Genomic DNA, 26,747 nt, shown 5'->3' with positions numbered 1-26,747 from the left:
AAGACCACTGGAACAATTAGGATGGTATACTTACTAGGAAGGTAGAGGCCAATCCCCGTTTGGTGGGTCATAGTCAAGTCAGTTATACGTGATGTGAACAGTTGAACTGTTCTCGTTATAAAGACATCTAATTTGGCTGGACCCTAAGAATAATTCACTTATCTTCAGTAACCATATTTCTGTTTGATACTCTTTCTACTTGCAAATTCCTCACCTAATGAATCTTCTCAAGTTGCCAGACTGAATCCAGAAAGTTGACATAGTTCCCATCTGCCGAAAGGTGGCCCCTCATTTCCATCAGTGCTCTGAGCTCCACCATGGATATGACATCACAGAGCTGTACGAGGCACAATTTTAGCACACTGACTACGATTCCCTGTTCTTCTTTACTCACAACCTCAAAGGTAGAGATGAGGCTGACCAGATTGACAGAAATTAGAGTGTACTAAAATTACTCATGACTTTAATAAGTTGAATGGACACTCCGCAGACCAGGGAGGAGAGTTGGATAGGTGAAGAATCTATAGGCAGACAGAAGTATCAACCAGAAAGATCTCTATAAAAGAAAAGTAACTTGCAATCCTGATGGATAATTCTATCTGCAAATCCCTCACCTCTTAAAACAAAATCCACCCAGTATCCCGAAGGTGGTGGCTCTGAGAAGATGGTCAAACAGGACGTCCTGCTAAATGGATCTGGCAAAATGGTCATCACTGTGAACTTCATTTCCGTACCCTCGCCCCTAGCTCCTTGTCTTCCCTGCCCCCTTCCCCTGGCCGCCTGTGAGATCCCCTGGCCTTTTGACAAGGCATCGCTTTTTGCCTGGGATGATGGAGCCCCGTGAGCCTATTCTATGAAATGTGTAGGACCACTGCCAGTGTATGCATTATATATTTTGCCATTACCATGTTGTAGAATTGTTGAAAAACCTTAATAAAAAAGAGGTGTTTTAAAAAATCATTGTGGACTTCAGAATTGAGGAAATAATGCCTGGTGAAAGTGTGGACTAATGCCCATGTTGTAGTCCGGAATATATCCAGACGGCCCTCGAAAAATCATAAAATTGTTACTAGAACCGCAGGTCGAGTAACCTGAATAATCTACACGACCTAACTGTAATGTTCTTGACCCATAAACGGGTCTCAAATTGTGTTTCTCAATTTATGTTTAAACACTCACTTTTAATAAATAAATTACTAAAGCATGATGTGGAAGCACACACACTTACAGACAGTAAATTTCCAAGACATGTCCAAAAACATTCCCATTAACTTTACTGATGAAATTATATAGTGTATTATCAATAATCTGTTTCAGAAAACATATTTATCATTCACACATCACCAAATAAAGTGTTCATATTTGTTTTCATCCTATTAAAATATTCTTTTCATCACACAGAAGAGCAAAAAATGGGTTTTCACAACTACTTGACATATTTTTAAATGTTTGTAGAGTTGACTTAGTTATTCAATGTTGTGTGTTTGGAAAAACCTGACACCCTACAGCCTTTCATTTCACACTTTTTACAGCAGGTCAGACAGTTCACCTTCCAAAACCTGTCTTTTGACCACTGTCTCTGAACACAGAGCAAATGTGACAAAAACAAGATCTAATTCACTTTCTGAATGAAAAGAACACCTGCTCTTTGTCAACTGCCATAGGAGGTGAATAGGTCCTAAAAATAGCTCTACCTGATAAACTATGACTTGTCATAGTGGGTGGGCAAGTACATTTTTCGAGGCCTGCCAGGAATGGAACACCCCAGGACAACACTAAAGACGCTTCATTCACCCTGGTGATCCTCATGCTCTCCTAATCCTCTCGGAATAGATTGACAAGAGCATAGTAGTTTTTGATGCACAGCAAGTCCACTGGCAATGTATCTGCCTTTGAATTGTTTTGTTCTTCTTGAAAGCCACAACCAAGAAAAAGCTGATCATCAATCCCATTCTCGCAGGACTCATCACTGATATAAACTGAAGGCCCTGCAAGGATTGAGGCGGTGAAGTCTCTCTTCCTCTTGGTTAAGAAAATAATGTGAGCAGAGTGATGTTTCACACACATAAAATGAGGTGACAACCTTCAGCAGGAAGGAATTCTTAGCCCGAAATACCATTTTGTTAGAAGAAATCACAAGAGGAGGATGAAAAGACAAAGTCTGCTGCTCACCAATGCACCAAGAGAGATAATGGCAATTAAAAACACAGTCTTCAGAGTATGAAGCTGCAAAGAACTATACTTGGGCTAAAAGGCTGAATCCATCAAGAATATGAGCACCAGGTTCAGTTCTCACAGAGGCATGATAAAGGGAGCAGGGAGAACAAATAGTTCTACCCCTTCAGAAAGTGCATAACAATAAACAACATCAATAACAATGGCTGATCAAGCAAAGTGATATCAAAAGAAGAACCAATCAATGGACAATAGATGACCCTTAATCCAAAGAAAAGTCTTGCAGAACCAAGAAAAGCACAAAGTTCGACACATCTTATAAACAATCATTGAAAGTATCACCTTCTTTCATGAAGCACAAAGAAACTAAACACAATCAGTGTCCGAAGTAGCAGATAAGCTGACAAGATGACCTCCACTACCTCTGCAAACAGTTCAAATAAGCTTAGAGTGACCTGTTCAATCTCAAAACAAAGATAGGGGCTCACAAGATTCAGATGCAGAACCTGATTGTCTCATCGTGAGAGGAGATCTGCCCTGAGCACAAGCAGAGGAAGAGGTGACACAGATAAAGATCCAAGTATCACAATCTCTGTGGCCAGCCCGGCGCAATTAAGATCATCTGTGCAAGCTCCTGCTGCAGCTTCCTCAGAAACTGAGAAATAAGAGGGATGTGAAGAAACACAGAGTGGAGATGGAAGCCATATCGCAGAGAGAATGTGCCTTTCAGGTCTCCTTGCACTGACAACTGTCTGTGTTCTCATGAGTGCCAAATAGGTCAACTTGAGTGTTGCCACAGGGTCAAAGGTGGACTGAATGTCATCTGGATGATGGCAGCACTTCTGTTCAGCAAGAATAGGCCAACTAATATCATCTGTCTAGAGGTTCTTGAAGTCCACTAGGTGGGTTACAACCAGCTAGACATGGTAAGCATGAGTCCAAAATCATAGCTTCAAACTCTAGGCACAAAGGACACGATCCACACTGTCCTCCCTGTTTGTACACCCAATTACAGTTAAATGGTCAATCAAGACTTAAACTGACCAACCATAGATGGAAGGCAAGAATTCACTGAGCTCAAGGCAAACTGTCCAAAGCTCAAGCAGTAGATGAAGATTTCTCCTCCTTGGGAGACCACAGGCCTTTGATATTGAATGCGGCAAGTGGAGTCATAGCTCTACAGCGGAGGATGCCATCTGCATAATTTCTGTAAGGTCTACTCCACAGGAAATTCAGGAATTTCTCTGGCCTTGTGACTGAGGTGTCTAGGAGAACAGGAAAACAGGAGGAGGCAAGTCCTGGAAGGTAAGGGTGTAGCTTTGCTCAGCAACTTAGAGGACACTGAGGCACGTGTTGATGGGTTGCCAATGTGGTCAAAAAAAGGACACTCTCGCCCCTACAGGATGTTCATACTCTATCACGTGCGAGGTAAGATGTTTTTGTGGGAGGGGTAATGGATAAGGAGGATTGCCACTGGTGCCCGCAATGGCCTTTGGAGCTGCCACACCCTCTGCAGATGCAAAAGACCTGGTTATGTTGCTGTACTGGATGTGAGAGTTGGCACTACTGAGAGGACTGGAATTTAAAAGGACAGGTCCCAGGAATATTCCCTGAACCTGCAGTATGATGAGCAGGTGAGACCCATCCCAAAAACAGAGCTGTTGCCCAATTATAAAGTGTTTCAGCTCTGAGTACCTTACCTCAACTCAAAGGACATATCCACAAGACTGACTTGGACATTACCAGAATAGTCAGTTTCACATATCCAGGCATGGTGATGGATGCTGACAAAAGAGCACATGTGGTGCACCATCAACTTTGCCATATCCAGACCAGAATGAAATATCTGTTTTGCCCATCGAGTATAAATTCTTCAAAATTACAACAGTGATGGTTGTGGAGGTTTAAAATTACTATTTGTGCCATTTCCCAGAGCATGAAAGTAACAGACCTAAAGCCAAGTCTTGTTTGTGGAACAAAGGGCCAGGGTCCCTGAAGATAAAGGGTTCCTGATGATAAACCAGTCCTCATCACTGCCTCAATCCTTTTTGACTTCCTATCCTAAGAAATAGAGGGAAAAGAGCCAGGTTTCTGTTTATATGCGTAAAAACGCTGAACAGGAAGAAATGGATGATGGTATAGGACGACCTGGCACTTCAAAGCAGATAAAGAAGTTGTTTTCCTCCATGCAACCAATAGAGGATCCATCAACGCCTCACTGATGGCAACTCTGCAGGCAGTGACAATTCAAGGAGTTCTGTGGCCTTGCATACAGCAGCTGTGAATGAGGCAACTCAATCCACTGGGGGTCCCAAAGAACACAACAGCTTGACCTCAGTACCTCAGTAGAGGTATCCAAGCCACTGGCATTTTCAAGGCCAAATGGTTGTGCTGGTAGGGGGAACATGACAGAATGCATCACTACTGTTTTCATGCTCAAGCTAGGCAATCTGAGGCATCAGAATGAGGTCTGGATAAGAGTAAAAATAAACTACAAGCCTGCCATAACAATCATCAAGAGACAAAAGCTGGTAAGGAAGCTCTCTTCCAACAATTTCTGTGCTCTGTGCCAGAATATGACTACAATTATTGCCTTTATCTTTGGAAAGGTCCATGTTATTTTTAATGGAGCTGAAGTCAGTGTCTGTGGCAGGGATGCAGAGGGTCCAAGAGGACTAAGGAAGAGGTTTGGTCTGCGCAGAAATAGCATCACAACAAAACCAGGAATGAACCTGCTGATGGACTCCCAGTTCTAGGCCTCAACAGGTTAGGGCCCACAGCAGCACCAGATGGAGATATGATGTTGCATGAAGAGGGCCAGCATAGCCTGGCTAAAGGCTGTAATCTGTCTGGGGTCAGCACCAGGCATTTGAAACACTAGAAATTGAACTGTTGTACCAAGGCTGGACCCAGTGCAGCTGAGAATCCAGCAGCACCTGCTTCTCCACCAAAACGGGGTTCCAAGTATGACACTGAGGCTGGAGTGAAGGCGTAGAGTATCAAATGGAAGACCGATCTCCTGAATGGGAAAAACAGTGCAAAGCCAACTTGTTCCCCCTGTGGTGTTCCTTGTGTTTCATCTTGGAGGACTTATCCCCGTCCTTGGAAGCAGCCTGCATCAAATATTTGCTGGGGGAAGATAAGCAAGCGCAAGATTTAGTATGAGATCTGGATAGAAGATGGATACAGCGTTAGTCTTTGACCTTACCAGGAAGAGCTTCACCTCCCACTCAGTGACAGTCTTGGAGTGCAGAAGGCCACAATTTTCACAAGACTTGAAGTTGTCAGGACCTTGGTGGAGATATAATAGGTGAAGAATCTGCAGGCAGAAGTATCCATTAGAAACGTTGGACTCTGTGTGTTATACAGCCTGGTTTCCTTATCTCTCAATAATATGCTACTCAATTACAAAAAGGCAAAAGGATTGTTGGGCAATGAGATCTGCAGAGTACATCATGTTGGGAGCATAGAGGAAAGTCATGTTTTGCAAATATATGGGTACCTTTCCTCAGTACGTCTTGTACAGAGTAGAAAATACTTTAAACTTGCTCCTAGTATCCACTGGCTAAAGCACTGCTTTCACAGCTGGTTTGATAAATTTGCATATGTCAAGTTTGGGCATAACTTAACTTCCTGCTTTTGAAGAGTTTGCAGCTTACTACTTCGCTTATTCGGTAGCACAGAGTAAGCAATGTTGAACTAAAGAGTATGAAGGTATTTTCTCTGTGATATTGTTTGTTTTTGTTGTTAAAATCTCTGGGACCAATTTGCAAAAAATATGACTTCACATGAATTAAAGTGGTAAAAACTGCACTATAGAAACCCCAAAAATATCATCCTGGGTCAAAGAATCAGGACCGGAGGAATTTTTAGTTTGCAAAAGGAATTTATTATCCCAAAACCAAACTGGTCAGTATGGTGGATTTACAGCATTCTTAATTGTATGAGAAGGGGAAGAAGTGTGGGTTTCTCTGGTGGCCTTCCTATAAGAGTAGGTGAGCACCTATAAACCAAAACTGACATATTTCTTGCAGGTAGTTTCCAATCCTGGAAAGTGTAATGCTGGGCTGAGATTAACTGCCTGATCCACAGAAAAATGAAACTACCACAAAGTACAATTATACATTTGTATTTACAAATGCAAATTATGGACCTGGCGGAAATTCTGTATGCATAAATTGTACTCATCTGAATGCTTCAGAAAATGTACATTTGAAGTAGATTTCCAGGAGTTGCCAGTGATCCTTTGTGAATCCCAGGATAGTTGGTGCTGGCTTAATCATATAGAACATCTCAACTTTGCGCATACACCTTCTGCAAATCAGTACCTGTGTTTTTTGTCTACCATGAAAAAAAAAATCGAATTAAAATCATCCCATAATAAGACTTTGTATTAAAATGATACTGTGATGCAGTGGGAACAAAAATGCATAAGCAGGGTTTAGACACACCCTTAGCACTTCTCCAGCACTTCATGATCACAGTACCAGTGATAACCTTCAAGCGGGAAGACCATTTGATGGTTTTCATTTGTGTAACCGGACTAGTCCTTAAACCACAATTACAGGACGTAATGCACTCTAATGTAATGTGATAAACTGCCACATGTTACACTGTTTGTGAAAACGGCTTTCGAAATGCCAGTGTCAAAGAACAATAAGTGACGCACTATTTGTAAAACGACAGTTCATTTGAACAAAGCAAGAGATGCTGCCATGAATTTGCAATCCCTGCAAATTATACCCTCAATAAGCATCTAGGCACTACATTTTTAGGGGCTTGGCAAAGGAGCACCAAGAAGCACCACAGAGAGAATATGGTTGTTAATGTATCAGAAGCATCAGGACAGAAGGTGTGGATAACAGACCGGCAGGCTGTGAGGGATATGGTTGGGTCTTTCAGAAGTGGTGTAATAAGGAGAGGTCTGAACATAAACTTGAGAGCCAGCACACTGTATAGTTTTTTTTGTATCTACATTACACATACATACAATTTGATAGTCCTATTAATGAAGCTTTTTCACCTGGGTCACTTACAAACAAATACGGACTGGCAAAGGAAACAGGTCTCTCCTTTTAGCTGCCAATACAGGCCTATTAACTTTGTCAATGATTTTACCAATGCTGTTTAGCACCGGCAAAAAAGAATAAAAAATGTTTTGGTCAATAAACAAGTGTAAAACAGCACTATTATATGTATGATGATGTATATGCACACGTTTCAGCCAACATGGGCACCTTTACCCCATATAATAGCCACTATTTTTATTTTTTTATTTACCATTCCAAGTTTGTACATGCACATCTAAATAAATAAAATATTTTAAAAAATTGAATGTGCTGAAAACCGCATTTTGAAAAAGGAGCAGCTAAGTAGCAAATTGCAGAGGCCAAGACTTCCAAATAATGGAGGGAAAAAATGTTAAAGGGAATGGCAAGGGAGCAACAGTCGTGCAAACTGGGCTTAAAGGATTAAATGATATTAAAAAAATTGTTTAAAAAAAAAAACTAGGGAGAGACGAGGTGGTAATGAGAGTGCAGTGTTGGGGGAGTAGTAAATATATATATTTTTTTAATTACATAAACTGAGCAGGAAGGGGGGAGCAATTGATGAGCACTATGGAAAGCACAGAGGTGGGAATGTGAGATGGGAGCAGGACACAGGGAAGAGAGTAAGGAAGCACATGCACTCATAGGAAGAGCTAAAGGCAAAAGAAAAACATAGTTCCCTGACTGTGAGCAGTCATCCAATAAAAAGGGTGCTTACATCAGTTACATACAGCTAGCGAATTTCAGTGTTTTTGGTTTTTTAAATTACAGTGTTTTCCAGTTAATATATAAGGTTTTTTGAACGTAAGTTAAAACCATAGTACCTTCCTCAAGTACTAACTTCACTTTGACCTTTGTTTTTTTCAGTGAACTTCTAAGTTTTTTAAAATTGTGTAACAATCTCTTTCAATACGCTTGCATCCAATCACTGCAGCATGCCACCAGGTCCTGTGCCCAAACCCTTGCTGCTCATAGCGAGATCCTGCACTCAGCTCCCCATGGGTGGCCATCCCCCCGCTGGAAGCCAAATCCCCCACCGGGGCCAACCAACTACAGACCCTCATTCTAAATTTTCTTTTTTAATATGCATTTCTTTGAGTCCCACAGGAGACCCACAGCACATTGATAACACAAAAAATATATATATATTTGCTTTTAGGCCCCTGAAGAACGAGTTACTTACCTTCGGTAACGACTTTTCTGGTGGATACATTAGCTACCTGTGGATTCCTCACCTAATGAATACTCCCATGGCGCCAGCATTCAACGGAAATCTTCTTCCTAGCTTCTGCACGTCGACGAGGACGTCACACTAGCCCACGCGACGCCGTCAGACGTCATACAGGCAATAAGAGGTTCTCGCCGACGTGCCGACGTCAGTACCAACATTTTTTACGTGCATGAGAACAATAACCTTATGCAATGAAAGATCAAGGCAACATCTCATAACATTGCAAAGTACACATCATTTCAATAAAATGGCTATAGGTTTAATATAATTTTTTTTTTTTTTTTTTTTAAACAAAACATTTATATATACCAAATATGCATATACACAAAGAAATATATGTACATATACAAGTATCCATATATACAAAATCTATTGCAGTCCTAAAAACCAAGAGGAGCACACCCAAGGATTACTTGGTGAGACCAAAAAGGCAACGGGGAGGCAGGTGGGACCGTGAGGAATCCACAGGTAGCTAATGTATCCACCAGAAAAGTCGTTACCGAAGGTAAGTAACTCGTTCTTCTGATGGATACAACTACCTGTGGATTCCTCACCTAATGAATAGAGTCCCAAAGCAGTACCGCACTCGGTGGTGGGTGCCTGTATGGTCAAACCAAGAAATCCTGCAGCACTGACCGTGCAAAATGGCCGTCCCTTCTGACCTCAGAGTCCAAGCAGTAGTGCTTCACAAAAGTGTGAAGGGACGACCAAGTTGCGGCCTTACAGATGTCGACCACAGGAACACCCCTAGCCAAAGCCGAAGTGGCCGACTTAGCCCTGGTGGAAAGAGCTCTAATACCATCAGGAGGATCCTTCTTTGCTAAAGAGTAACAGATTTTAATGCAAAGAACAACCCACCTGGAGAGTGTTCTCTTGTGGACTGCCTTTCCTCTCCTCTTGCCCACGTATCTGATAAACAGCTGATCCTCCAGCCTGAAATCCTTCATTCTGTCAACGTAGAAGCTTAACGCCCTCTTTGGGTCCAGGCGATGTAGTCTCTCTTCCTCCTTTGAAGGATGAGGCGGAGGATAGAACGTGGACAAAGTGATTGTCTGAGCCAAATGGAAGGGTGAAACAACCTTCGGAAGGAAAGCAGCCTTGGTCCTCAACACCACCTTATCCGCATAAAAAGTTGTATAAGGGTGTTTTACTGATAAAGCCTGCAACTCACTCACTCTCCTTGCAGATGTTATGGCCACCAGGAAAACTAAACTGTTTTAATAACTAAGTACCTTAAGGGGCAAGAATGCATAGGTTCAAAAGGGGACCCCATGAGGAAAGTCAGGACCAAGGATAAATCCCATTGAGGCAAAACGAATGGTTTTGGAGGATATTTATTTGGAAGACCCTTCAAGAATCTAAGAACAATAGGGGATTTAAACAGCGATAGTTGGTCTGGCAGGCAAATGAAGGCTGACAAGGCTAACAAGTAACCTTTAATAGTAGCCAATGCACAACCTTTCTGCACTAGAGACAAAGCAAAAGATAAAACATCTGACAATTGAGCACTTAAGGGATCAATCTGTCTCTCTCCACACCATACCACAAATTTAGACCACCTATTAGCGTAAATAGTTTTAGTGGAGTGTCGCCTGGCCGCTAAGATAACATCCACTACATCAGGTGGGAGAGAAAAGGAACTCAGGTTGCCCCATTCAATCTCCAGGCATGAAGGGGCAGGCTCTGGAGGTTGGGGTGTAAAACCTGCCCCTGCGACTGCGAGAGGAGGTCTGCCCTGAGAGGGAGACGGAGCGGAGGGCACATTGAGAGTTGGAGAAGATCAGAATACCACACCCTCCTTGGCCAATCCGGAGCTATTAAAATTACTAGGGCCCGGTCTTGGCGAATCTTCCACAATACTCGAGGAATCAAGGGTATGGGGGGAAACGCGTAAAGCAAATGGTCGCACCAGCTTCTCTGAAACGTGTCCCCCAAAGCCCCCTGCACCGGATACTGGAGACTGCAGTATAACGGACAATGCGCGTTCTCCCGAGTGGCAAACAGATCTATTCGAGAAAACCCCCACATCTGGAAGATCAACCGAACTTGATCTGGATGGAGACGCCACTCGTGGTCGGCCGAGAAATGGCGAATGAGACTGTCCGCACGTACATTCAAGACTCCGGCCAGATGATTCGCTACCAAGCAAATCTGATGGTCCTTTGCCCAGGACCATAGTCGAAGAGCTTCTCTGCAGAGAAGGTACGACCCTACTCCACCCTGTTTGTTTATATACCACATCGCGGTAGTATTGTCCGTTAGGACCTGAACCGACTGACCGCGAAGGGATGGGAGGAAGGCCTTGAGAGCCAGACGTACAGCCCGCAACTCCAACAGATTGATATGAAAAATCTGTTCCTCTGAAGACCAAAGCCCTTTGATCTCCAGATCCCCCAGATGAGCTCCCCACCTTAGAGTGGAAGCATCCGTTATTACCGTGGTCACTGGTGGTGACTGCGCGAACGGCTTCCCTTGTGAAAGATTGTTGCCCGCAATCCACCACTTCAAGTCCGTAGCAGCATCTCTGGAGATTTTGACAGAACCTTCGAGATCCCCTTTGTGTTGAGACCACTGCCTTCGGAGGCACCACTGAAGAGCCCTCATGTGCCAGCGAGCATGCGTGACCAATAGTATGCAGGAGGCAAACAGACCGAGCAGACGAAGGACCTTGAGGACTGGAATGACCGCTCCATTTCGAAACATTGGAACCAACGCCTGAATGTCTTGCATCCGCTGAGGCGGAGGAAAGGCTTGATTCAATGTTGTATCCAGTACTGCCCCTATGAACAGGAGGCGCTGAGAGGGCTCTAGGTGAGATTTGGGCACGTTCACCGAAAAGCCCAGGTCGAACAACAACTGGGTTGTTGACTGCAGATGATGCGACACAAGCTCCGGGGACTTGGCTTTGATCAACCAGTCGTCCAAATAAGGGAATACTGCTATCCCCTTCCTTCTGAGCTCTGCCGCAACCACCGACATCACCTTTGTGAAGACTCGGGGTGCTGAAGTAAGACCGAACGGAAGGACCGCAAACTAATAGTGTCGCGACCCCACCACAAACCGGAGATACCTCCTGTGCGACTTGAGTATCGGGATATGAAAATAAGCATCCTGCAAGTCGACAGACACCATCCAGTCTCCATTGTTCAACGCCAAAAGCACCTGAGCTAGGGTCAGCATCTTGAACTTTTCCTGTTTGAGGAACCAATTCAAGATCCTCAGGTCCAGGATTGGTCTCAACCGACCATCCTTCTTGGGAATCAGGAAGTATCTCGAGTAACAACCTCGACCCCTTTCCTGCTGTGGGACCAACTCCACCGCACCCTTTAATAGGAGGACTTGAACTTCCTGTTCTAGCAACAGGAGATGTTCTTTTGAACAATACGATGGGCGGGGCGGGATGTGGGGCGGAAACTCCCAAAAGGGAAGGGTGTAGCCTTTCCCCACAACGCTGATAACCCAAGTGTCCGATGTAATAGTCTGCCACTTGTGAAGAAAGTGTTGTAACCTTCCCCCTACAGGAGAGGAGTGAGTGGGAATTGGTGGAAGCCTAAGGCTGCTTCCCCTGCTGCACCCCTCCAGAGGACGAGGAAGAGGCAGAGTGCTGCTGAGAGGCTCCTCTGGTGCGGACCCTACCCCTCCCTCTAATTGAACTAAAGGTGAGAGAAGAGGCAGGTTGCTGGAATCTCCCCCAAAAAGAAGAGGAGGAAGAGCCACATCCAAATCCACGAAACCTCATAAAAAATCTGGAGGAGGCAGAAGAAGGGGCTTGCAGTCCTAGCGACCTGGCTGTGGCCCTGCTTTCTTTAAACCTTTCCAAGGCCGAATCCGCTTTGGCTCCAAACAGTTTGCCCCCATCAAACGGGAGGTCCAACAGGGTCGACTGCACGTCCGCAGAGAACCCTGAATTGCGGAGCCAAGCCTGCCTCCTTGCCACCACAGCCGTGCCCATCGCCCTAGCCACCGAGTCAGTCGTATCCAACCCAGTTTGGATAATCTGGGACGCGGCAGCCTGGGCATCCGAAACAATGTTCAAAAGTCCTTGGGGAAGCTCCGTATATGATGATGTTATGTCGTCCATAAGAGCATAGATGTACCTCCCCAAGATACAAGTCGCGTTGGAGGACTTCAACGCAATACTACAGGACGAGAATATCTTCTTGGACTGTGAATCCAACTTCTTGGAGTCTCTGTCACCCGGCACCGTCGGAAAAGATCCAGGCGCAGACCTAGAAGAACAGGAGGCCTGGACCACCAAGCTCTCCGGCGTAGGGTGTCTGGACAGAAAGCCAGGGTCAGATGGCGCAGCCCGATACCTCCTGGCCACAGCCCTATGAACAGCCGAGGAAGATACTGGCTTCTTCCACACCTCCAACACCGGATCAAGCAAAGCCTCATTGAATGGCAAAAGAGGCTCCGCTGCAGTAGAGGCTGGATGTAGAACCTCAGACAACAAATTCTGTTTTGTCTCCACCTCCGGCAAAGGCAGTTCCAGAAAGTTAGCTGCCTTCCTTACCACAGCGTGAAAGGTAGCTGCCTCCTCCGTATACTCCCCAGGAGATGATAGGTCAGGGGAAGTATCCAGCCCACTGGCTGTATCCAGACCATGAAGACCCTCGCCAGAGTCCTCAATCTCTCCTTCCTCCAAGACTCGTTGGTATTCTTGCTCCTCCAAAAGACAGAGAGCACGTCTTCTAGAATGCAGCCTTTCTTCGATACGCGGCGTAGACATGGCATCCGCCGAAGTCGAGGATCGGCGCCGATCTCCGGATCCATCCGACGCCATGTCCGGCGCCGAGGTAGGAGCCGCACAAAGAGAGTCACGTCTTGGAGTCTCCGATGGTCCTGCCGGAGTCACTGGCCGGAATCCCGAAGTCGACGGGATGGAAACCTCCGGGGCCGAAACCTCTGGAGCCACCGGAGCAGACACCGGAGTCGACACCGGCGCCGAGCCCACATTCCCTAAAGGGAGAAAGGGCATAAAGGGTGCCGGCCGTAATGGCGCCGGAGCACCCAAGGTAAAAGCCAACGGCCCCGAAGGACCAGCTGGAGCACCCCCTGGAGCCAACTGCTGAAAGATGGTATACATTGCATTCAAAAATGCGGTATTATCGGCTCCAGGGGCAGGAAAAGCCGGATACTGGGGTGCCTGGATCGAAGGCGACCCTGACGCCAGCCTCGACGTCTGCGACGCCAGAGAAAACACCTGAGGCTGCGTCACTTCAATCACTGACGAAGTCTGCCCAGGCGAAGTCGGCGAAGCTGGAGAAGGCAACGGCGTCGACGGATGTGGTGTGACCGTGGGACTGACCTCCCAAGTCTTTCGACGCCGAGCCGAAGGCGACCTCGAATGAGACTCCTTGCTGGAATGACGCCGTGAATCCCTACGGCGCCGGGAGTCTCGATGACGCCGATGAGACCTCGGCGAGGAGGACTTCCTATTATGCTTTTTCTCCTTCCTTTTTGACTTCGCCATGAAGAGTTTAGCCTCTCGTTCTTTTAGGGTTTTCGGATTCATGTGTTGACATGAATCACAAGTTGCGACGTCGTGATCGGAGCTTAAACACCATAAACAGTCGGAGTGAGGGTCAGTAACGGACATCTTGCCCCCACACTCCCGACAGGGCTTGAAACCCGACTTCCTCTGAGACATAATAAACGCAGAGAAAATTCACACAGCAGAAAAATATACTGTAACCACGAAAGTAACAGTAGCTACCTCGAAGATAACCGTTTCGAATGCACGGAAAAAAGGGAACTGACGTCGGCACGTCGGTGAGGACCTCTTGTTGCCTGTATGACGTCTGACGGCGTCGCGTGGGCTAGTGTGACGTCCTCGTCGACGTGCAGAAGCTAGGAAGAAGATTGAATGCTGGCACCATGGGAGTATTCATTAGGTGAGGAATCCACAGGTAGTTGTATCCATCAGAAGGGGCCTCTATGGAACCGCCAGAGAAGGCCAGAGGGCCAGGGTAGCACTACACTGCACCCTTCTATATGTTTTTAGAAATATTTTCAGAACTCGGGGACCGAGTTTGCAAGTCCATTACTGGAATGTTCATGTTCCCGCCGCCAATCATATCGCTCAGTCCTGCAAGTGTGTCGCAAGAATGACCCAACCAGAACATGTATCTGAAATTTTTTTTTCCTGTGGAAACGTTATCTGTGAATTTTTATTCTTAACTTCGCTAAAACGATGAAAAGAATTTCACCACATCACAAAAAGTAGACTTTCTGAATAAATACCTGTTCAAACAAATTTGGTGTTATTCAGCTCTGACATTTTTTCTGTATCATTGTCTAATTTTTCCTATGGAAATTGCATGAAGAAAAAGTGTATTGCGACCCCTAAACCTTTTTGTTGGTCCTTTTTTGACAGATCACCCCGACACCCTTTTGTGAAAGAGCTGGGGTGGATGAACTTTTTTCGTGAAGATTTATCAAACTGTATCAAAGTTATTAGCAAAATAAAAAACGCTGATCCTGTGGATATTCTGAACTCATGTATAAATACACAAGGGCTTCCTCCACTGTGCACACACACACACACCCACACACTCAGCAGGGCCACTGGATTTATAAAACTATGGAGGAACGAATTATGTGGCAGGATTGACTAAATTTTGCAGTAAGAAAAGGTAAAACATGCAGCATAAGGAACCACATTTTGAAATAGTATTACTTCAATATTTTGTCTTTTTTACACATGGTAAGTAATACAGCCTGGTCAAAGATTTCACACTGGTACTACCCATTTAACACCCAAGAACAGCAATATGTGGTTGAAAGATAACCAGTCAACCTTTTAGAAGAGCTTTGCACTAACAGCGACTTGTCCTCATGCTTTTAGTAACTTTCGATCTGTCTCAGCTAGAAAGAAAATGTGTTTTTTTGTTAAAATCTGCAGACTATGCAGAAGATGATGGATTATGTGGCAAAAGCAGAAAATCTATAATTATGCGAAAAACGCTGCTCAACTGCATGATTCCAGTGGCCTTGGTCCATAAAGAATCAGGAGGTTAGAAATAAGAACGGGCAAAATCAATAGGTTTTGCTTTTCTATTGCAAGTGTAGAGCTGTTGGCTTTGCCAATGTTTGCCTGTAAAATATAGGTTAAACAAAGTAAAAGAAAAAAAATCAATATGCTGGAGGAAAAGCAATAGGGCTTATAATATCTCAAAAAGGTATACTGAAGTAAGTGTTTACAACCTTTATAAATGGCACAGTTTATTTTTCAAATATATTTCACTCAGGAAATTGAATTTAAAAAGAATTAGAAAGTGTTCAAATGTAAAGGGAAGAACACTGGCCAAGGCCTAATTTACTCTTCACAGGAATCAGCCGTTTCCCCTGTAGTAGCCCGGGGAGCAGATTTGTGGATCTCTATGAGAAGCGTGAGGCTAAGTACACCTTCTGTCTCACATGTCAGCTGAGAGAGTACAGTGGATGGCCCTCTCCCACAGTTTATTTTTCAAATATATTTCACTCAGGAAATTGAATTTAAAAAGAATTAGAAAGTGTTCAAATGTAAAGGGAAAAACACTGGCCAAGGCCTAATTTACTCTTCACAGTATTGTCTCACATGTTGAGTGCAGTGGATGGCCCTCACCCCAGCACCTCGTTGTGCAGTGGCGGCCGGCAGCTTTAGGAGGGAGGGGGGCAGACGGGAAGCACACACATACACACACAAACACTCATTCTTTCACACAAAGACACACATGCACGCACGCATATCCATTAACAACATTCATAACATTCAAACATGCAAGCGCGCACCAAACATTCATTTTAAAACATCACACACACACATACTCATTCTTTCACACAGGCACGCACATCCATTAACACTCATAACATTCAAACATGCACGGACGCACGCACCAAACATTCATTTTCAAAAATCAAACACACTTACCTTCAGCCTCGGAGGTCCCAGGAGGGTTGGGACTGCTGCCTTCCCTCATTGGCTGACCTGAGGTCAGCCAATGAGGGAAGGCAATAGTCCCAGCCTCGTCACAGAGTGGGATGGGGTCAGTGAGACTGCTGACCCCACCCCACTCTGTGATGAAGTGTCACTGATTGACACTCGCCCTGGGCACTTCAGGGCTTAAACCTGAAGCGCCCAGGTCAAAGTCGATGGGTGACGCTTTCCTCGTCACCCGGGGAGGGCCTCGAGGCACCTTTGCTGAACTGAGGAGGTCACACCCATAGGAGCTGTGACCTCCTCAGCCCAGCAAAGTTCAACTCAGGCAGCCAGGAGTCTGCGCAAATCGTGCATGTCTCACTCCTGGCTGTCTGAGCTGAAAATGAAGAGTGTCTGTCAGGCTGACCGTTGTTCTGTCTGACAGACACTCTTCATGAGGGGAAAAGGTGGGAGGGTGTGGCCCCTCCGCCCTAAAGGACGGGCCGCACCTCTCGTTGTGACAAGGCATATTCTTCCATGCAATATGTGGAATGCAGGAGATAAAACAAAAACAACTCTAAATGTCAGCCATTCAGCCATACCCCAACACAAATATCCCTACTGCTGTTTATTTACTGAGAGGGGCTGGGGAGCAACAGAGCGTGGGGTATTTGAGGGTGGGGAAGCCGCATACAAGAGGACTAAAAAATGCAAGTTATCCCGTACAGTGCAGAATGAAAAAGAAAAAAAAAGATGTTTTCTTGCTTTAAGCAGTGAAATGATACAAGTCAGTGAATCAAAAGGATCTTAAACAAGCCATTCTCCAATAAAGGGATGAACACGAGAGGAAAGCAACCCATAGAATAAGACACAAGAACGTGTTGGTGACAGAAAAGCAAAACTAATGGTAAGCGCCATACGTCCTTTGCAGCCAAAATGGTGTCACTCACAATATACAGAGCCAATAGCTCAAGTAGACTGGCTCTTTGCACTCTATAGTATGCTACTGCGGTGAAGCAAAATGTAAATAACTCTTAAAAAGACCAGTGTATGAAGATGGCTAACAGAAAGGCCTTATATGTATGTGAGTGTGTAAATATGTATGGTATGTTTTAATTACAGGCAGACAAAACAGCTATAGCTGTCTCTGTGCCACATCTAAAAAGCTCTCTGCTGACCCTTTGACATGACCATAAACTATTTAAAACAATTACATATTCTTGCTTTTTGAACCTGACATGGTGGCAAGGAGACCTATATAAAAAAGCAAAGTAACATGAAATGCTACCAAATTCGAAATCACACCTTTTCACTTTATGAGGCGTCGGAAATAGAGCAAAAATATGCACATAACTATAGGAATGACAAAGGGGAAAACACTCACGCAAAACACCATCAATTTAATTAAGAATTTTTCAGCCTCATCGCAATCCTTCTGGCATAGCATAAATAATGTAGCTTGTAAATCCCATCATAGGAAATTGTATTAGTCGACGTTGCAGTCGCCTGGCATGCCCTTGGGACCTGGCTGCCAGAGCCAGATGTTTCTGAAACAAACAATAAAATATAGAAGGTGGTGTTCTCCTCTGGTGAGAGAGCTTAAGCTCTGTGACAAGAATATAAAGGTGTTCAGTGGGAAATAAAGAACGAGGAGCGGTAGCCACGTCTTCGGCCCCCTCAATAACACGCTAATTAAAAGAGAGAAGATATTCTCTACATAAACAGGTAGTGATTTAAATGTTTTGTGGGTGTCAATTTTGAGAGCCATTTCGAAACTGGAAACGTTCTGATTTTCTGTAGCACTGTGCACTTATAATCCACGTTCACCAGCGAATCTGAATAACTGCTCTCTCATGATTTCAGTAGGCAAATACACTATTTTAAACGATTGAGGTTTAGGCGCTCACTGCTCTTGATAATAATTCTCATACAATGTGAAAATGCCGCACATTTCCACCACGCAAAACCTGGTACAATCTGTGTGGGGCAATACCACAACATTGCAAGTTCCCCAGTTCACAGCGGGGGAGAGCATTCAGTATCACATGCTTATTTCCTTTAAAAAAGTGGAAAACTTGGTATTTGGAGGCAGGGCTGGATACTCTAAATACTCCGCCCTATGGGGCCATTATTTATTGAGTGCAGTATTACCCAAGAACAAGGAACTCAAAATGAGGAACTTAGGGCTCCTGTGATTTCCGATGCAAACTATGCTCTAATCGGTGCACAAAACTCAGGTTCGGCATGATGTGCCCCTCGCCCACACAGAAAAAAATGGAATCATAAAGGTATAAAGCACCAACTAAATATAGCACATTGCAGTCTCAGCATTTACCAGGTGTGGTATTACCTCTCCAAAGACCATGGAAGTTATAGGCCCGTTCATATGTTGATAGTGCTTGTGTGTAGGATCTCGTTTTCGACACATAAGGACAGTGGAAGGCAAGCATATAAAGTAATTTGCCCATGGTTACACAATTTGGTGAAGTAAGGTCGCCGGCACCGAAGCCTAATATTTTGGCAAAATGTACAATTCAACCATAGTAGGTCGCCCTCTCCCTCCCTAGTATCTGACTTAAAAACATAATACAAACTTCAACATTTTGTCTTATCCTTCTCACTGGCAACTTTCTTTGGTGACAAAACTCAGCACTAAAAGTGATATTTATATCCTCTGAAGCTGGCAATGAAAGAGTGTTATCGAGCAGTAGGTATTGTATGTATGGAAGTCTTCAAGATGATGATTTACACACACCAGTTTTCCTTAGATGTCAGGCAGTAAGAAAATAGGATTTCAGTAGTAAACCACATTTGCACACTTTATATTTTTGCACTGTTATGGTTTAGTTCAGAGATGTGCATAGGCAGAAAAATAGGAAAACATTTGCCTCAATGATAAATAATTGGATTATGAAGTGCTGCATAAACTTGTAATTCTTGACATTTTGATAAATATAAAAACGAACAGACGTTTTAAACCCAGTATTTACATCTTGTCTTGACTTTTTTTGTTCTAACATTGCTGCATTTGGCACTAAAGTGAATAACACAAGAAATTGACAAGAACTGATAGAAAGCCATATAAACTCTGCACTTTACATCATGTCTTTTTAATATATTTTAATACTCTTGTGAAAAAGCACAAGGATCTAGAATGAATGGTCAGAGAGCCATTGACATTTGGATTTAAATCTGACCTTTTTAACATCTCAACATCACTGTAATTGGAACTAAAGTAAATTGGCACTAGGAATTAAGATGAACTGACAGTACTTTACTTGAACTTTACACTTTATGTGTAGATTTTTAAACTTTTCAGTTATGTTACAATGGACACCAAAGTGAACCGTACAAGTATGATCTGGTTGTCAATTACTGATTGGTTCTGCAATTTAGACCGTGCACTTGTACCAATCTTATTCTTTATTTTGCTGTTTTTGTAGTTGGTTATTTTTTTTTAACGATTTTAATCAATAGCACAATAACATTCTATTCTATTCCATTTTATTCTATTCCATTCTATTCTTAGTAAAAACTGAGAAAATCTATAACAGCTTTTGTGTGAGCTCGAAAAAGACTTGCATTTTTGCAATCATTCATTTGCAAGCGCTGGTGTTCTGCAGTCTGAGGTTTGGAATCTTTGCTCTGTACAGCAGTACCAAGACTATCAAATCACAACACGAGCCCTGAAAAGTATGTCGTTTCTGTTACTTAGGAATACCAACATCCACAGTTTCAGGAAAATCTAAACACGTTAGCTGGACACACAGTTACGATCTTTTGGCACACACCAACAAGACAGATGTGATGTTACATGTATCAGGGTTGACTGCTTGGAGGATACAAAACACCCTATGGTGGCTAATCCAATAAAGATGTTAGGGTAAGACTCCTCAGCTCAGACTTGGTTACATCACTAGTTTATGGTCTGGCTTCTGCAGGCTCTAAAGGCAAAACAGACCAGATATATGTACGCATTTCAACAATGTACCACTGACAACTTACTGATAGTGCACACGATTATATTCAGAAGAAGAGCCCTGTCGTTTAAGCTTAGTCTGCAGCAACGTGCTGTATTTATCCGACAAAAAAAAGTTGTTTGTGCTCAAAGAGTAATTTATTTTCCTCAAAAAACAGAAAAAGAAAAGTTACTTACCTGTAATGCTAGTTCTCTTTCAGGGGAATCCTCATCAAACTGAATTATTTCCGCCCGTGTGCAAGGATCCCGGATCATATAACAAATACACATATATATAAATAAATAAATAAATAATATATATATATATATATATATATATATATATATATATATATATATATATACATGCAGCCTATGTCATAAAGATTAAAAAAAAGACGGCTAATTTTCGTTACGTTTTCTTTTAATAACTATGAAAAAGAACTCTAGAATTTCTGAAACTCAGAAAGACAGGAAACATTGAAGAGAAAACTGTAATAAAAAGCACAGACATTTTAACCTATAGGCTACATTCAGATTAACATGGTAAAGCAAATTAATGTCACTGTGCCTTTAGGGCCTCAGAGACCTCCAGTATCCCACCATGCCTCATAGATCAGAGACAGGTCACAGTTAGGTGGCAGTTGGATCAGTTATTTTTTAAGGGTAAAGGGTGAAGTGAAGAATGAGAAAACTCCACTAAACCATGAACTGCTGTATGCAAGGCACGTCTGGTTAGGTGGGAGGGTTGCTTGTGACTTGATGAGGATTCCCCTGGAAGAGAAGTAGGATTATAGATAAGTAGCTTATCCTTCTCTTCCAGGGGATCCTCATCAATAGTCATAAGCACTGAATAGAGTAATAAGCCCATCCCATACCCCTGTGGACGAAGCTAGAGTAAGCTACAGCAGTTGACCAGTTCATTTAAACAGGTTTCGTAACGAGGCCTGTCCCACTTGGGTTTCTGCTCTAGTACCTAAATTGAGACAATTGTGTCTTGCAAAAGTATGTAACGATCTCCACATTGCTGCTTTGCAGGTTTCGGAGATGGGGAAATTTTTTAGAATAGCTATTGTTGTTGCCTTTCCCCTGGTAGAATGGGCTTTGGTCCTGTCAGTCAATTGCTTACTAGCCAACTGATAGATAAATACAATACAAGAAACTATCCATCTAGAGATAGTTTGCTTGGAAGCAGCCATGCCTGTTCTCATTGGTCCACGGTTCACAAATAAATGATTAGATTGTCTAATGTCTTTCGTTTAATCCAAATAGAATTTTAGAACCTTTTTAGATTTAAAGAGGGTGGAGCTCTTTCTGCTGACCAGGAAGGTTTGCGGAAAAACGTAGGGAGCGAAATGGTCTTGTTAATATGGAAATCGGAAACCACCTTTTGGCAGGAAACTAGGATGGGTTCTCATAACTACCCTATTGTCGATAAACACTGTGTAAGGCTCTTTTGTACAGAGAGCCTGAATTTTGCTTACTCTGCATGCTGACGTAAGAGGTACAAGAAACGCTGTTTTCCATGAAATATGCTGTAGGGAAGACTTACGTATGGGCTCAAAGGGTGGACCCACTAGTTTCGAAAGTACCACATTTAGCTCCCAGGAAGTAGAGAGTAGATGAACAGGGGGAAAAATGTTTCTTAAACCCTCTAAAAAATCTTTAATAACAGGCAAAATGTCTAAGAAGGTGATCTATAAGCAGTTATAGCCACAAGATGTACCTTTATCAATGAAAACCGCAAACCTGATTTTGCCAGATGGAGGACGTAAGGTAAAATGACATCCTCCTGCCCCAGAATCGGATGGAAATTATTCTGGATGCACCACGTATAAAATCTTTTCCATTTAAACACATATGCGCATCTTGTCGATAGTCTTTTAGACTCCTTCAGAATGTCCATGCATTCCTGCGAAAGACATAGATGACCATATTGGAGGAATTCAGGAGCCATGCTGTCAAGCTCAAGGAAGGAAGGTTGGGATAGAGTATTTTCCCCTTTAGTTTGTGAAGGAGACGGTCTGCACGACAAACTCATGTGTGGTTTCTCTGAGAGATGGAATAGGTCAGTGTACCACCACTGCCCAGGCCACACAGGAGCTATTAGAATCATCCTGGTCCTGGCTCTGTAGAGTTTGTTGATGAACTTTGGAATTAGAGGAATGGGAGAAAACGCATACAGAAAACCTTCTGACCATTTGATCAAAAGGGCATTCCCCTTTGTCCCTGGACGGTAAAACCTGGATGCGAAGCTTAGGAATTTTTTGTTTGCGTTCTCTCGAATAGGTCTGGTTGAAGTTGCCCCCATTCCTGAAAAACAGTTTGAACCACGTCGTTGTTTAGAACCCAGTTGTGATCTTCTACATACGTGCGGCTCAGAAAATCTGCTTGGGTGTTCAAGGATCCTGGTAGGTGAATAGGTGATCCGCCGATATAGTCAAGTTTCTTGCAAGTAGCCACTTCCAGATTGCTTGCGCTTCCAACAATAAGGTCCGTGAAAGGATCCCTCCTTGTTTGTTCATATAATACATTGTGGTGGTGTTGTCCATTTAAACAAGCAGAGAGTTTGTCTGAATGGAAGGATAGAGGGATTTCAGTGCTAAAAGGACTGCTTTGAGTTCCAACATGTTTATATGATAACGCTGTTCTTTGTCGGACCACTGGCCCTGAACTTGTAAGAGACCCATGTCAGCCCCCCCAACTGTGAGAGGAAGCATCTGTGATTAAAGTTTGTGTAGGAAGTTCCTGGTGAAACGGAACCCCTCCCCGTAAATGCAGTTTCTGCCTCCAACATCAGAGAGACAGCTTGACTTCTCCTGTGAGAAGTATCTTGTCATCCCATTGTTTGGAATATTGAGACCACTGATCTTCCAGAACCTTCTGTAGAGGTCTCAAATGCAGCCTGGCATTGGGAAGAATGAAGATGTAGGAGGCCATTGATCCCTGCAGCGATGCCACTTATCTGGCTGATGAGCAAGGAGTGCAGAGCAGTTTGACATTTCATGTCGATTGCGTATAACCTTCCCTCTGAAGGATACACACTTATGTGGTTTGTATCCAGTGTCGCTCCTAGTTAATGGATGCTTTGAGTTGGTATCTGTGTGGATTTTTTTTATGCTGATCTGTAAGTCAAGAGTCTGCAGAGTTTGGAGGCAAACATGATAATTTCATTGTGCCACTTCTAGGGAGGCACCCTTGATCAGCCAGTCGTCTAGGTATGGATAGACGAAAATTAGTTTTCTTCTCAGATGTTGTACCATCTTTCTTGGCATGTTACCCCCAATTTCTGCCTGCTGTCAGTGTGTTTTGCCTGTCTCACTGGGATCCTGCTAGCCAGCACCCCAGTGCTCAGTTTGTGGCCTAATGTGTGTGTTGTCAGTATGCTTAACTGTGTCACTGTCGTTCTTCTAACCAGAACTCCAGTGTTTATACTCTCTCTACTTACTAAATTAGTTACTATAATTCAGTGACTTCCTATTTCAATTCCAATTGGCAGTCTGGACCCCACCTTATAAGTCCCTAGTATATGGTACCTAGGTACCCAGGGCATTGGGTTTCCAGGAGATCCTTAGGGGCTGCAGCATTTCTTTTGCCACCCATAAGGAGCTTTCTTCAGGACTGCCACTTCAACCTGAGTGAAATAGTGCACCCACTATTTCACAGCCATTTTTACAGCACTTAAGTAACTTATAAGTCACCTATATGTCTAACCTTCATTTACTGAAGGCTAGGTGCAGTTACTAAGTGTGAGGGTACCCTTGCACTAGCAAAGGTGCCCCCACGCTGTCCAGGGCCAATTCCCCAGACTTCGTGAGTGCGGGGATACTATTACACCTGTGCACTACATATATGTCAATACATATATTTAGCTTCACAATGGTAACTCCAAATATGGTCATGTGAGGTGTCTAAGATCATGGAATTGTCCCCCCATTCCAAATCTGGTATTGGGAAGCCAATCCCATGCATCCTGGGGGCTCCACCATGGACCCCCAGTACTGCCAAGCCAGCTCTCTGAGGTTTCTACTGCAGCCCCAGCTGCTGCCACCTCACAGATGGGTTTCTGCCTTCCTGGGGCCTGAGCAGCTCAGTCCCAGGAAGGCAGAACAATACATTTCCTTTGGAATGAGGGTGTTACACCCTCTCCCTGCACCAGAAGAACCAAAAGAATCTCCTGTGGAATGTCGGAGTCACTTCCCTGCTTCTGCAGGCACCCTTCTGCGACGACGACCGGTTCTCTGGGACTCCTCTCCTGACGAGCATGCTCCCTGGAACACAGGTGGTGGACCGACGTGACCTGGACTGTCCTAAGGTGCAGCTGCCCAAATTTGGTGAGGTAAGAGCTTGCCTTCCCGTGCTGCCACAGTACCCCTGTGCACTGTGCCATCCCCAGCTCCTTGGGCTTTCTTTTCTGCACTTCTTCCAAGAATCCTTAGTGTACAGTGTAGCCCAGGTCCCCAGCACTCCATCCTGTGACACACAACTCGCTGAGTTGTTCTCCGGCGGCATGGGAACTTCCTATGTTGTGCTGCGACGACCACACTTTGCATCTTCTTTGTCCCCGTATCCTGGGACTCCCGTAGGTGCTGCCTGGTCTTCTATGGGCTCTCCACAGTGCTGAGAGCCCCCTCTGTCCTCAGTCCGAGCTGAGACCCCCAGGTCCCTCCTGGGTCCAGGCAGCGCCACTTTCACGCAAACTGCGAACTTGTGTGAACCAAGGCTTGTTGGCGGAATCCAGCGATGCAAAAGGCCTGCATCCAACAACTCGACATGGGACATCTCCTGCACCACTGAGGAACCCAGAGCCATCGTCTTTGGTGCTCTTCTGTACTCTTCTTCTAACCGGAGAATTCACTTTTGCACCATCTTCTAGGTTGGCAGGGGCTTCTGTCCTTCCTGGAATCTTCTGCGACTTCTGGACTTGGTCTCCTCTCTTCACAGGTCTTCCGGTCCAGAAATCCACTGGGTGTTGATTGCAGTCTTGCTTGGTTCTTGCAATATCTCTTATCACGACCTGTAGTGTGTCCTGAGGAAACTTGCAGTACTTTACTCCTAGATTCCTGGGCTCTGGGGTGGGGTATTTTACTTAACTTTGGTGTTTTCTTACACTCCCAGCGCCCTTCTACATACTACACTTGCCTAGGGGAAAATTTTACTTTTTGGATTAACCTGTTCAGGAGTCACAGGTCTAAACAGCTGACCACCTTCCTGGAAGACAACAACCTGCTCGTCCCCTCACAGACCGGATTCCGAACCAACCACAGCACAGAAACCGCCCTCATCTCAGTCACAGACGACATCAGAACCCTGATGGACAACGGTGAAACAGTCGCCCTCATTCTTCTCGACCTCTCGGCTGCCTTTGACACCGTCTGTCACCGCACCCTAATCACCCGCCTCCGCTCCACCGGGATCCAAGACCAGGCCCTGGACTGGATCGCCTCCTTCCTCGTAAACCGCTCCCAAAGAGTCTACCTCCCTCCGTTTCGCTCAGAACCCACTGAGATCATCTGCGGCGTACCTCAAGGCTCATCACTCAGCCCGACACTCTTCAATGTCTACATGAGCCCCCTCGCTAACATCGTACGCAAGCACGACATCATCATCACCTCCTACGCCGACGACACCCAACTTATACTCTCCCTCACCAAGGACCCCGCCAGCGCCAAGACCAACCTACAAGAGGGTATGAAGGACGTCGCAGATTGGATGAGGCTCAGCCGCCTAAAGCTGAACTCTGAAAAAACTGAAGTCCTCATCCTCGGCAACACCCCGTCCGCCTGGGACGACTCCTGGTGGCCCACGGCCCTCGGCACCGCACCGACCCCCGCAGACCACGCCCGCAACCTCGGCTTCATCTTGGACCCCCTTCTCACCATGACCAAGCAAGTCAACGCCGTGTCCTCCGCCTGCTTCCTCACCCTCCGCATGCTCCGCAAGATCTTCCGCTGGATCCCCGCCGACACCAGAAAAACCGTGACCCACGCCCTCGTCACGAGCCGCCTGGACTACGTCAACACCCTCTACGCTGGGACCACCGCCAAACTCCAAAATCGCCTGCAACGCATTCAAAACGCCTCAGCCCGCCTCATCCTCGACGTACCCCGCAACAGCCACATCTCCGCACACCTGAGACACCTGCATTGGCTCCCAGTCAGCAAAAGGATCACCTTCCGACTTCTCACCCACGCACACAAAGCCCTCCACGACAAGGGACCGGAATACCTCAACAGACGGCTCAACTTCTACGTCCCCACCCGCCCCCTCCGCTCCTCTGGCCTCGCACTCGCCGCCGTCCCTCGCATCCGACGCTCCACGGCGGGTGGGAGATCTTTCTCCTTCCTGGCGGCCAAGACCTGGAACTCCCTCCCCACCAGCCTCAGGACCACCCAGGACCACTCCGCTTTCCGGAGACTCCTAAAGACCTGG

General features: G+C 44.9%; 1 protein-coding gene across 13 annotated transcripts in view; it reads right to left on the bottom strand.

Annotated features, from left to right (window-relative positions):
* The window catches only part of NCAM1 (neural cell adhesion molecule 1), a 974,982-nt gene that overhangs the window by 867,729 nt on the left and 80,506 nt on the right, over positions 1 to 26,747 (bottom strand). The window lies entirely within an intron of this gene.

The sequence above is a fragment of the Pleurodeles waltl genome, chromosome 3_1 (genome assembly GCF_031143425.1).
Source record: "Pleurodeles waltl isolate 20211129_DDA chromosome 3_1, aPleWal1.hap1.20221129, whole genome shotgun sequence".
Lineage (NCBI taxonomy): Eukaryota > Metazoa > Chordata > Amphibia > Caudata > Salamandridae > Pleurodeles > Pleurodeles waltl.
Note: the sequence above shows the minus strand (reverse complement) of the source record. Positions and strands in the feature narration are given on the sequence as shown.